The 13,824-nt window shown below is 39.2% G+C and overlaps 1 protein-coding gene across 1 annotated transcript in view; it reads left to right on the top strand.

The window, feature by feature from the left end:
* RGS8 (regulator of G protein signaling 8) overlaps positions 1 to 13,824 on the top strand; it is a 111,325-nt gene that overhangs the window by 21,089 nt on the left and 76,412 nt on the right. Inside the window, exon 2 of the mRNA XM_081299814.1 lies at positions 3,002 to 3,106. The gene's annotated coding sequence lies outside the window, so the exon portion shown is untranslated. The remainder of the gene's footprint in view (positions 1 to 3,001; positions 3,107 to 13,824) is intronic.

Here is a 13,824-nt window from a genome sequence, read left to right on the forward strand (position 1 = left end):
CATGATTTTATTCAGGAATGAGGAATTTGATTTTTCTCTTATTCCTTTAAAAAGAAACCTTAGGGGCTGGGGTTGTGGCTCAGAGGAAGCCTTAGGGGCTTGCCTGGCATGAGTGAGGCACTGGGTTCAATCCTCAGCACCACATAAAAATAAAATAAAAAATAAAATAAAGCATACAACTAAAAAATAAATATTAAAAAAGGAAGCCTTAATTCCTTATACATCTCAGAAAATGCTTGTGTATGTATGTGATTGCTGCTGCTGTGCCTTTAAATCCCCCATCCAAAGAACCTCAGTTCCTCCATCTAGTGCTCAAGGTCAGGTGTCCCAATGACACCTACTGTCAGCATTAGAGAGAAATTAAGTTGTCTTAGCAGACTGTGCAGAGCCCCCAGAAAAAGCATCTTTTATGTTCTTTTCCTCTCATACACGAAGCACTGATTCTCTTCCTCAGTGAGGAGTAGCTTGCTGATGAAAGAGCAGAATGTGAAGCCCAACAGCAGCTGACTGGAACCAGTATGTTTCATTGTCCACCTGAAAGTTGAGCATCAGAACACTTGGGAGTGAATAATCTATTTTTCAATGGACAGAAGCCATGAATGTCAGCTGGAAGAGACCTGAGAGATGACTCAGTAGGATTCCCCTCACAGTACTGGGGATTGAACCCAGGGCCTCGCACGCACTAGGCAAGTGCTCCACCACCGAGCTACATCTGAGCTATGTTCACAGCCCTTTTTAATTTTTTGAAGCACAGTCTTGCTAAGTTGTCCAGGCTGGCCTTGAACTTGTGATCCTCCTGCTTCAGCTTCCCAAGTAGCTGGGGTACAGAAGCGCACCACCTCACCTGGCAACTTTCTTTACTTCAGGGATGAGGAGAGAGCACAAGTGCTTTTCAAATGCAGGGATGAGACTCAGTTCAAATGTTCCACAAGAGAGAGAATGACCCTGTACCTCTCTAGCTTCTACGTCTTTCAATATCCTCAATATTGCCCTTCAGCATCAGGCCCCACAAAGTGTTTCTGAGATGGTCTCCACAGCCCACCACATGATGGGGCCTTTGCCCTCTGCCCAGAGATAAATGGACCCGCCATTAATCTCTGAATTGTTTCTCAGACTCACACAGGTCTTAAGGTCCTTTTCTGGATTTCTCTTGTTAAGTGATTACATCATTTTTTCTTCATCAATAACTGTTTCACGGATTCTAGCTAAAATAATTTGGTTTTGATTTCTTTATTTTCTGACTTCATACCTTACAGTTTCAGCCATAAAAAGGGTACCCACCATGCAGCTGGCATAGCCCACGGAGATAATGTCTATTGTAAGAAGTTAGATTCTCTTAATTTTTTGAAATAACACCACATAATGGGCCTTAGGGATATTAAAATTTCACTGAAAATGTTAACCTGATAAGTCTATATTTAATGCTATTTTATTTTAATGTATTTTCTCAAGCTACATAATAATAGAGCTTACTCTTTGTAGAACACACACTATATAGCAGATTTTGAACTAGGCACTTTATGTATGTCATTTTATTAAATATTATAAACAATACAATTGGGCAAGTATTGTCTCCATCTAGCACAATAAGAAACCATGATCTCAGGGAAGTTGAATAACTTGCTCAAGTTCACCCAACAAGTGAGCTTTTTCAAACTCTACAGGTTTATACTCTTGTCAAAGTATCTGACTGCTTTTATCAATAAAATAATTTTGGCTGGATTGTTATCTTAAATCATGAGGAATACAGTATAATAAATTATCATTTTATGAGCCTTGAGTAAAGCATCTGATAGTTACCTGTTGCCATGTAACAAATTTCCCCACAACTTAGTTGCTTAAAATATCATTTATTTTTTCACAGTTTCTGTGGGTCAAGAATCTGGTTATTGCTTAGCTGAGTCTCTTGGAAACCTGCAATCAAGCCTTCAGCTGGGCTGTGGTCATCTCAAGGCTGGGCTTGGGAGGGATCTGCTTCCAAGCTCACTCACGTGGTTGTTGGTGGGCCTCAGTTCCTCAAGTGCTATTGAATGGACAGTTTTAGTTCCTCTCTGGTTGTTGGTCAAGAGCCACAGGAGGCTGAATGATGACACCCAAAGACATTAGGTCTGAATCTCTGGAATATGAGGGTGTTATCTTAAATGGTACATTTTAAGAAGAGATTGTTTAAAAATCATGGTAAAGTACACAAAACATAAATTTTACCATATTTTAAGACTTGCATTTTCACAAGGAGATTAAGGTAAAGTTTTTGAAGTGAGGAGATTATACTGGACTATCTGGGAGGGTCCCCTAATGCCATCAGAAATGTCTTCATAAAAGAGAGGCAGAGGAGGATTAGACACAGAAGAGGAGGCAGCAACTTGACCGTAGAGGCAGATTCTGGAGGGACACAGCCATGAGTCAAGGGAGGCCAACGACCCTGGAAACGGGAAGAAGCAAGATATCCAAAGGAAACATGGCCTTGCCAGCACCTTGATTTTGACCCAGGGAAATGAATTTCTGACTTTTGGCCTCCAGAACTGAAAGTATACATTTCCATTTTTTGAAATGGATTCAATTGTTCTACCAAGTTTGCAGTAATGTTTATAGCAGATTCAGAAAATAACATGCCACCCTAATCCCTCGCCACATGGGCCTCTTCAGAGGGCATCTCATAACATGGTGGCTGGCTTTATCCAGTGAGCAAGCAGAGCCAGAGAGAGCGTGAGCAAGGTAGAAGTTAGTTTCAGAACTTGAGCTCAGATGCAACGCCCCATCACCTTTGCTGTGTTCTGTAAGCTGGAAGCATATCTCTAGGCTCAGCCCATGCAAGAGGACACTGCTATAGGTGTTATCTTCAGTGTCCTCCAAAGCTTCATATGTTGAACCCCAGTGGGACATTATTGGGAAGAGGTGGAGTCTTTAGGAGGTGGAGTCTACCGGGAGGTCTTCAGGTCATTGAGGATGTGCCCTGAAGAGCACTGTGGGCCTTTTCATTATTTTCTGTTTTGCTTTCCAGACACGAGATGAGCAGTTTTGCTCCACTATGTGTTCTTGCCATGATGCACCATCATAGATCCAAAGCAATGGGGTCAGTCAGTTGTGGACTGGAACTTCCAAAACTGTGAGTCAAAATAAATCTTTTCTCTTTGTAACTTGATCATCTCAGGTTTTTGTTATAGTAACAGAAAGCTGACTCACACACATAGGCAAGGATCATTGAAGGCCATCTTAGAAGCTGTCTACACAGCAATCTACAATACCTGGTATGAGGTAAGGGAAACCAGAAAGCATCCTAAATTGTGAACAGGCGTCTAATAAGGGTTTTCTGCCCCTGGCTTTTTCCATGGACAGAGGAGTATTTACCTGGAGGACTTTGGTTAGGAATGAACTTATTTTCCTGTAGGATCCATTCTGTTTGACTCCATCCTGCCGAAAGGAGTCCAATTGCATACTGCTCCCTCTCTTTTTTATACTAATATGAAATTAGTATATTTTACATAGACTGTCAGGATTAAGTGGATTTTAGATAAATTTCCAGTACCGTAAACATAAAAAAACACACATGATCTTTGTCTTCTCTGAAAGAGGAGGAAATAAAAAATGATTCCCATGGAAATATTATATCTAGGTCTGACATATGTGGTTCATTTATGATTATCCACAGAGAAGTGGTTTTGTTTCTGGGTTTATGTGAAGTAAGTTGATTACTGCATCAAGCCTTGTTCTGCACAGGAACAGTCCACAGAACAGGGTGGAGTTGATGGGGTTGCTCTTCAGATCCTTGCTCTCTTCTCCTCCCTCTTCTTCCAGTCCTGTTGCTATCCCAGGACTATAATCCAGGACATAACTTCCCAGGGTTTCTCAAAGTGGGCTTTACTGACCCTCTAATCCTAATCACTGGAAGAGTTTGATGACCCTGCAGATATTCAACCCCAATCCCATTCTACAAATCTGGTGTGGAACCCAGAAACCTATATTTTAGATAAGCTTCCCAGGTAATTTTTATGAACAATAAAGGTCAGAACTCTGACCCAAACTCTATTCCCTGCTTGAACAATTTTTATAGCTACATATTTCTGAATGCTACAAAACTGCTCTCTGACATTCACATTTTAGCTGTTACTTTTTTGAAGGGAGATAGTATCCCAATTCAGCATTTGTTGCAAGATTAATCAGTATTGATTAATTAACTGTCATACTGAATATTGATTAAATTAATTATTAAAGATTAATAAGTGTTTATTAATAAACCACTGGAGGTAGGTAAAATGAATTCATGTGTTACATGAGTTTAAAATTCTAACGATGTTGTCTTTAGGGTACCTTTCTATTTGTGGTAAATTGCACGGTTTTATTCTTTACTAGTGATATAAAGTTTCCTTTATAGGTGTTTTTGTAAAAAAGGGGGAGTTCAATTAAAGAAAATATATGATCAGTAGTATTAATGGTATACAGTACAGACATGGCAAAAGCAATGACAGATATGATCAGATGGTTGAAGTTGGAAAATTACTGTCCTAACCCAAAGGAAGGCATCACTGCAGACCCTAAAGAAGGCGTTTGGGGCAGGAAGGCCTGCCATGGATTAGGGAGGTTATTGCCTGTGCCTCTGTGTGGGGAGGACCCGGGGGCTAGTGTCAGTCATGATGATGGTCAGATAAGTAGTTGAGCTATGCCTTTCTGTATTTCTCTTGTCATAAATAGCTAATGGATATCTCTAACCTCTCCCCTCATTTTTTTCGAGTCTAAAATCAAATTTCTTTAGAAAGAAATGTAGGAGTGACTTTTCTGTAGTTATATATGATTGCAATACTCTCTAAATAATTCAATGAGACATACGTTAAAACATTTTGATGTTTTTCAAAATTTGATTTGTCATAAAATATATTCAGTGAAGACTTTTATCTATTTGAGGTTCACTGCCCATTTGAGATTTTAGGACTGAGCTGTCCAGTGTGGTAGCCACTAGTCTCCTGGGACTGTTGAGCACAGGAGATGGAGCTAGTCTGAAATGAGATGTGTTGGAAGTGAACGTACACACTAAATCTCAGTGTAAAATAAAGAGAATGTAAATGTATTATTGATAATTTTATATGTCGATTGTATGTTGAAGTGATACAGTTTTGGCTGCATTGTGTTAAAATATACCATAAAATGAATTTCACTGGTTTCTTTTCACCTGTCTCGATGATGTGGCCACTAGAAAAGTTAGAATTACATGTGCGGCTCACATACTTTTCTAAGGACAGTGTCGCCTTAGAAAATACTCAAGTTCAGCTTGGAGTAAATGATGAGCTTTTATTGACTAGACACTAAGAGATCACAGGCTTGGAACCTCCCAATGTCTTCCCAGTGCTGACAACACAAAGTTACAACGCCTTGGTTCCTAACTTGGGTATTTAGGTCAATTCCCTCAACTCCTTGGTTAATATTAGTAGCTTCTATTACAGGAAGGTTGTCTTGGTCAAGTCTTATTCTTACACAACCATGCAACACAATAACACACAGCTGCAAAGTCAAAGAAGGACATGGGAGAATCAGACTTGAAAATATATTTGTAGCAATTCCAAAACATTTCCAATTATTTTTCCTAGAGTTTATTGATGAGAATCTTTTATTTATTTATTTTTTTGGTACCAGGGTTTGAACCCAGGGGCACTTAACCACTAAGCCACATCCCTAGCCCTTTTTATTTAGAGACAGGGCCTCACTGAATTGTTTAGGGCTTTGCTAAGTTGCTGAGGCTGGCTTTGAACTCACGATCCTCCTGCCTCAGCTTCCCAATCACTGGGATTACAGGTGTGCACCACTGCGCCTGGCTCTTTTAATCTTTTTACCTGGACAAATATTACCATCTCTTCAGGTGGTATGTCTTCTCATAACACTGTTTCTGCTGCTACTACCATACACTATGCACTCAAAATAATAACCATCATCACAGGGTTGAGTTTTTTAGCTTCTGATTAATCAATAATCCAACTGAGAACATAGAGGGTCAGATCATATCATGACTGATTTGCTCTTTGTTTACCTAAATCTTCAGTCAAAATAAATAATTTGACATTGAGGGCTGCCTCTTTTCTTTTGGCTATTAAACAGGACACTGATGACTTCAAGGGTCTTGGTTAGCTGGTCAGTGTGGTGCCTGCCTGTCTTCCTAATTCTACTGGACAGTGTAGATACTGTGGGTGGATCTGTCTGTGTCTCTCTTCATTACTGTCCTCCTTTCCCTGACTCTGGCTGGTCCTCCAGTGTAGCATCAGATTTGAGATGTGTGAGAGACACTTCAAGGCATTGTTCCAGTCCGGTCCTGACCCAAGCTTGTGCCTGGGCCAGATTTCCAGTCCTGGCATAATTCCTACCTGCAGGCTGTGTTTGTCCTACCCTGTCTGATTCCTTAGTCATTTGATATCTGATGCCTCTTGATGGCTAACAAGTCCTAGCAGTCGACAAAACCTTTGAACAAATAGCAAATGGATATTGAAATGCAGAATCACAGTCTCTGCAATCCTTCAGGAACTCTCCTGTATTAATTTCCTGGAATATTGAGCATGGCATATGATTTCTCATTCAACACTCCTGGGAAAAGCTGAAACACAAGACCAAGAATCTTTCCTCAAAATTGTGTTGAGATTTAATTAACAGAAAAAAATGTACAGTTGTTCCTCAATATCTGCATGGGATTTATTCCAAGACCTCCCACAGATACCCAAATCCTCAGATGCTCAGTTTCCTTAGTATTTGCATATAATCTATGCAAATTTTCCCATGTACTTTCAATCATCCCCAAATCACATACCCTGAACACAATGTAATGCTATATAAACAGCTATTATACTGTAATGTTTAGGGAATAATGACAAGAAAAAATGTCTGTACCTGCTCAGGACAGATAATTAAAATGTTTTCAGTCTTTGGTTGATTAGTTTCATAGATACACAAGCCACAGATATGGAAGGCTGACTATAGAACACGGTGTAAGACACCATGTGGAGTCACTGCCTTAAGCACAGTGTTTGGATACCTGAGACCTCTGTTGTGAAGTCCAGTCACCTCACTCATGGTCTTTGACATCTAAATCCCTTTTCACAGCAGACCATGAAACCATAAGGTGCACTTGCTCTGTGTTCAGTGTCCCTATGTGTCCCATGCATTGCATGTGAAGTTCCTGGAGTGATTGTTCAACTGTGATGGCTTTACTTTGAGATCTTTGGAAGCCATAATGGAATCTGGCTGTCTAGCCAGGAGATCTACCTGAGGCATGTGCCATAGGAAATCATCTTCAAAGTTGCCCGGATTCTTGATCCTTTTCCATGTGGCTGCCATCTTGCTTTTGATTCAAAGAATCCTCAAGGAGCTTCTACTCAATTGCTTTCTTACCATAGTACATCCTTATTTATCAGTCATTACCAACATCACACATAGCATTCAGTTTCTAATCTAAAATTATGTCTAGTCCAGATGCTTCACAATGACCAGCATCACTCTTAAGTTCTCTTGCCACCTTGTCAGTCGCCAAAGGATTTAAATTCTACTGAAGTTTTAACATTAGCCAGCAGGAGAAAGAATTTGGAGTGAATGGTATGAGTCTATCCTAGGTTTTAAAAATCCTACCATATAGTTGTTTCCTTCTTTGCTCACTGCTCATTTATTCATTTAACAAATATTTATTTAGTGCTTACTGCTGGACAGATGTGTGTGTGAGAGAGACACGGAAATGCACAGAGAGTTTGCTCTGCTCAAATTATAGCAAAATTCCCCGAATTTATTTGAAGATGGGAACCATCATTTCTGCAGAACACTGGTTAACACCCTGGGGGTATAGTCTGGGAAAGTACCCAGTCAATCACCAATGCTGTATGAATGACCTCTCATTGGCAAGGATCCCGACACAATCCCAGGATGTGTGCTGTGCTCACTGTTAAGTTGATGCCAAGTAAGATACATTAGTTGTGATGGGCTTTTGAGAAAAAAGTAGATTGAGGGACTAGGGGTGTAGCTTAGTGGTAGAGTGCTTGCCTAACACGAGTGAGGTTATGGTATCCATCCCCAGAAACACACACACACACACACACACACACACACACACACAGAGAGAGAGAGAGAGAGAGAGAGAGAGAGAGAGAGAGAGAGAGAAGCAGGTTGAGGATTTATTTCAATAATCCAGATCTAGAAGAAGTCTTCCCCATCTTTTCTGGCTCCAAGGAAATGTTTTGACTGTAATTGAGTTCACTCTATTTCCTTGGCAGGAGGATGGGCACAGATGAGTGGTACAAAGTTTGGAAAACAGGTGAAGGGGAATTATTCTACTATATCAGGTCAATAAAAAAATAGATGGAATCCAGCTGCCAACTGCAGTCAACCAACAAACAACAAACTGGAAAATCAGAAATTGAAGACCAGAGCCCAGGCACTTGGCACAGCTCAGTTTGCTGGGGCGGGAGCAATTAGGGTTTTGGGCTAATTTCCATCTAAGTTCTCCAGAAACTGTAGGTGCTTTTCTGAGTGAGTGTTAGGAGGAGTTACTGGGGAAGGGTTGACTAGTGCCCATACTTGGGAATGAAAAGACCAAGGCCTTTGAGGTACAAGTCATGGGTAAGAACAGGAGGGCAGAATGCAGGTTAGATGAACTCTTTTCTTCATAAAGCTGTGGGTTTCCCTATAGCACATAGAAGGGAAGTCTACTAATTCTTTTGCCTCCTAAGGCAATGCAGTGATTTCTTTTCCCCCAAAGTTCAACAACATTTTATTGATAAGAAGCAGAGATTAAAAGTTAAAAAGAAATATTCACTATATAACAGACATAAAAAGATTGTTTTATGTTGAATTTTGCTATATTATCATCAAAGTAGGTTTGAAGAAACAGTATTATCAGTTAGAAATAAGGCTCAATAAAATTTTAAAAATTTAAGAATTACATTAGTAATCAATAACAGTAAGATATGTAGAAAATCCCTCCAAACACTTGGAAATTAAACAATGTGTATCTAAACAACTCAGTAGGTAAAATATAAGAAAATGTATCAACCAAAGGCATAGATTTGAATCCGTTCTTCACCACTTACTATCATTGGTTTTCACAAGTGATTTTTCTTTGCCTCCATTTTCTTATATTTAAATCCAAGTTAATTGCTTTAAATCATTCCTGAATCTCAAAGGATATCAGGTTTATATTTTATTTCAATTCCTTCACTAGTAACTGATACAGATTGATTTAGCAAAAAGCTAACCAAACACTCAATAAAGTAGACATCTATAAAATATAGATTCTGGTATATCATTTTCCACAATTTTGAGGATGATCAAAATGTTCAGAAATGACATTAACTCATAGCAATAAGATACTCATGAGTTTTGAATGAATTGGTTAATAGTAGTACTATTAGAACTTTCACAAATTTCTTGCAGATCTCAAGAAATGAGACACTTTAAGTACAATGTCCTTTTCTTTTTTAAAAAAAATAATTAATTTTTTTAGGTGTAGATGGACACAACACAATGCCTTTATTTTTATGTGGTGCTGAGGATTGAACCCGGGTCCTGCCTATGTGAGGCGAGTGCTCTACCGCTGAGCCACAATCCCAGCCCTAATGTTCTTTTTTTTTATCCTGAGAGTTTTAAAATTGATGGTGAAATTCAGCAGGTCAATTGAATTAGATAAAACAATTTTCACAATTTCAGGTAAACCTAAATAAAATCCTGGATAAGAATTAAAGGAGGCGGGTGGGAAATGGAAGAAAAGAAATCCTATTTCTTCTTAGTTGTTTCCTTCTTTGATGCTTAGATTACCAATTATTCCTTTCAATCAAATGAAATACAAATAGTCTAGGCATGTTTGTGTGCCTGTGTATACACGTATTTATGTTTGTATGGACTTGCAAATATAGAGAAAATGAAAGCAAATTGTAGCGTTGTCATTTTTAAAATACCTGTTTAGAATTTTTGCTAGTTAGATGCTTTTCTTCTTCAAAGAGTCAGACACATTAAAATGTTGTATAGATCACTAATACCTCTATGTCTCTTGTTATTATAGACCAATGAAAATAAATCCACCTATAAAAATGATGCTTCTACTAAAGATCATATTAAACACACCAAGTTCTCCTTTATCTATCTATCTATCTATCTATCTATTTATTTATTATTTTAAAGTTTAAATAAAACCCTTTAGGGAAGGAGTTTAGCACAATGCTGGATTATTGAGGTCAATAAATGTTATCTACTAGGACTTTTGGTTGCATGTGAATCTGTGATAGTAAAGCCAAAAGTAACCAAGTTCTCCTTTAAAAGGAATATAAAATATGACAATTCTGTGGAAGGGCAAAGATTATGCTGACTGCACCATACTGCTTGGAACAATCGCAATGTCTTTTTTTTTTTTAAAGGGAAATTGCATGGAAATGGAGAGAGAGAATTTTAATATTTATTTTTTCTTAGTTCTCGGCGGACACAACATCTTCGTTTGTATGTGGTGCTGAGGATCGAACCCGGGCCGCACGCATGCCAGGCGAGCGCGCTACCGCTTGAGCCACATCCCCAGCCCCGCAATGTCTTTTTTTTTTTTAATTATTTATTCTAATTTGTTATATAGGACCACAGGATGCAATTCATTTCATGCTACACATCTAGAGCACAATTTTTCAAGTCACTGGTTGTACACAAAGTATCTTCACACCATTCTTGTCTTCATACATGTACTTAGGGTAATGATGCCCGTCTCATTCCACCATCTTTCCTACCCCCAGCCCCCTCCCTTTTACTCCCTCCCCTTTGCCCTATCTAGAGTTCCTCCATTCCTCCCATGCTCCCTCCCCATCACCATTATGAGTCAGCATCCTCATATCAAAGACAATATTCGGCCTTTGGTTTTTTAGGATTGGCTAACTTCACTTAGCATTATCTTCTCTGACTCTATCCATTTACGTGCAAATGCCATGATTTTATTCTCTTTTAAAGCTGAGTAATTATTCCACTGTGTATCTATACCAAAGTTTCCTTATCCATTCATCTACTGAAGGGCATCTGGGTTGGTTCCACAATTCAGCTATTATGAATTGTGCTAATGCAGTGATTTTTAAATGTGGGTCAAGGGATGGGTCATGTCAGAGTTACTTATAGTGCTGGTTAAAAATGCAGCTTTCTGGAGCTGAATCAAAATTTTAGAATTTCTGGGAATGGAACTGGTCAGGTGCAGTATTGCAGGAAATTCTTGGCCATGTTAAAATTTGAGATCTAATGGCCTTGAAACTTCCTCTGCAAGGTGGGGTGGGGAGAGGGGCAAGTTGCTAGAAAGATGTTAGTATTATCCTTTTAAAATCTGGCCAAATCATCTGTCAGAAAAGGTGATTACCCCTTGGTGTGAAGGGTGTGCGTATTTTAAAATTTACTGTTGCATTGCATGGGTTAAGCATTACTTTCTTCAACTCTTCTTTTGTAATATAACTCCCCATCCCCACCTTGCTGAGGGATAATAACCCATTAATTCCCTACAATTGGATGAATTCCTTCTGGAAAGTGGAAGGAACCTGGGTTCCTTGTGAGTCAGGTTGAAGGTCCTGAAAGACAGCTCAAATAATAAGAAGACATTAAAAGAAAGGGTAAGGGCACAAATCCAAACTTTTTGGACTTGACCAGTTGCTCCTGCTTCTGATACCCTTTGCCCATCATCCCTTATCATCTTTTCTAAACCTGCCCATAGATTGCCGTTTGCCCTTTGCTTTCTAATTAGGGCAACTTTTTTTTTTTTTTCTTCCCCAGCCCTTTTAGGATGTGTTTGGCATTTTGCTGAAGCAAGGTCTGCCAAACCTGGCCTGTGTTATTTTTAGGATCTCCTTTGCATATGTGCCCTGAGGAAGTGGGATCCTCCTGGCGTTCTTTCTTCTGATGAATATTTGATTGGCAACCTTAAAATTTTCTTTGTGTTTAAATTATAAACTCACTGCAAGCACAAGGCACCTTTCATAGTCTTTTAAACTACATGTCAATATGTGTTCTGGTAGAGCTATAATTACCTATTATTTCGTAGCTTTCTGAATTAAATATTCATTAAACAAAAGCTGAAAATCGTATTAAATCTATAGAAAAAAATTTAATGTGCAAAAATTACTAGTCAGTATGTTAATATACCTTCATCAGGGTTTACTTAGGTGGCAAGGAAGGACAGTATACTTTTGAAATTAAGCTTTGTTTTTAAAGCCATTCACATTTACAGAACAATGCACAATTTCATAAAATAATGACTTAAGTGACTGAGGGAATTACTAAATGTAAATGAGAAGCAATTTTGCTGTACTGTCTTTGGGGGAAGGATATAATTTTTAAATAAAAATAGAAGTTTCCCACTTTTGCCAATACAGAGTTAACACCACTGTGGAAGGGAGTGTGTTGGGTAGATGCAGGCAGAAGAGATGCCCTTGGATACCAGAAGCATGGTCGAGACCTGCCAGGATTCACCAGTCCAGACCGACATGAACACCCTAAGAAAGAAGGTCCGTAATACAATCAGCTATTTCATTTTGAAAATTTTGTTAGTTACTTTCTATTTCTAAATAATATACTTGTCTTGCTAATTTTTGATTAGTTTTAGGATGTTACCTATTGATGCCCCTTATCAAATATGAGTATTATGCTATTCCTCTTCCCCTTCTAAATTTTATTTTTTTTGTGGTGCTGGGGATTGAACCCAGGGCTTTGTGTATGTGAGGCAAACACTCTACCAACTGAGCTATATCCCCAGCCCCCAGCCCCTTCTAAATTTTAATGCAGTTATTGAAAGGAAAGTGACCACAACACTCGGAGTGACCAAAAGATCTTTATTGCAGCAGTGCAACAAAGAGAAAAGAAGGAAGGAAAGAGAGAGAGAGAGAGAAAGAAGAGAAGAGATGAACAGGGAGAGAGCAAGAGCAAGAGAGACAGAGAGCGCGTGCAAAAAAGATAAAGAGCAAGAGAGAGAGAGCAAGAGAGAAAGAGCAAGAGAGAGAGGGGCCTGGCAGGAGGGAGTTTTTATAGCCCAAATCTAATGGGGCCTCTGGGTCTGCATGCTGCCTTGTTGGCCCAAGTGGGGTTGAGTGCTCAGCCTTGAGCGGGACTTGACACAAACAGGTGATAAAGGACCAGATAGAGGGGGGTTTGAGTGTGTGGGCTATCTTGCAGCCAACATCTGTTCAGCCTGCCCTGCAGACAACACAGTTCAGCCTGCTCTGCACCCAACAGTTACCATTAGTTCTGCTGATTTACTTGGTCAAATTTTTAAGGAATACGACCTTTTGGGTCCTATTGACTTAAGGCCTTGCATTTCCCTCCTTATCTGGATACTTAGCTCTTCTTCTAGCCTTCTTTCCTCCCTTTTAAGTTTCTGCTCTTGGATTTTATTGACATTATTGTCCAGTGTTTGCCCTTAAGCTTAACTTCCTTAACCTGAGTTAGTTATGGTGGGTTGCATTCTTCAGAATCCAAGAGTTCGAAGAGTTCGTAGGGAAACGGTTTGGATGACATTGTTCATGTAATTATCTTGTTTTCAGAGGGATTCTGATGCTATCATGGCCATTTCCCTATATCATTCATTTCTAGACTGCCATTTTTCATGTCTGCTTACTGTCCTGTAATATCAGAGATGCACTGAAACTTGGCTTTGACTTCGGCATTTTGCCCAATTATTCGATTCAGTCTTGGTTCAGCCTGAGTCTTTGGAAGCCCAGAGAGATGAGTGTCTACTTGGAAATCAATTCTGACATTCTCAACTTGAGTGTGAGCAGTGGTTAGGTAATCATGTAGTTTACCACCATAGACCATCATAACAAACACATTAGGCTATCTGGACTCGTCATTAATGTGCTACCA

The sequence above is a fragment of the Spermophilus citellus genome, assembly GCF_964194105.1.
Source record: "Spermophilus citellus genome assembly, chromosome: 6".
NCBI lineage: Eukaryota > Metazoa > Chordata > Mammalia > Rodentia > Sciuridae > Spermophilus > Spermophilus citellus.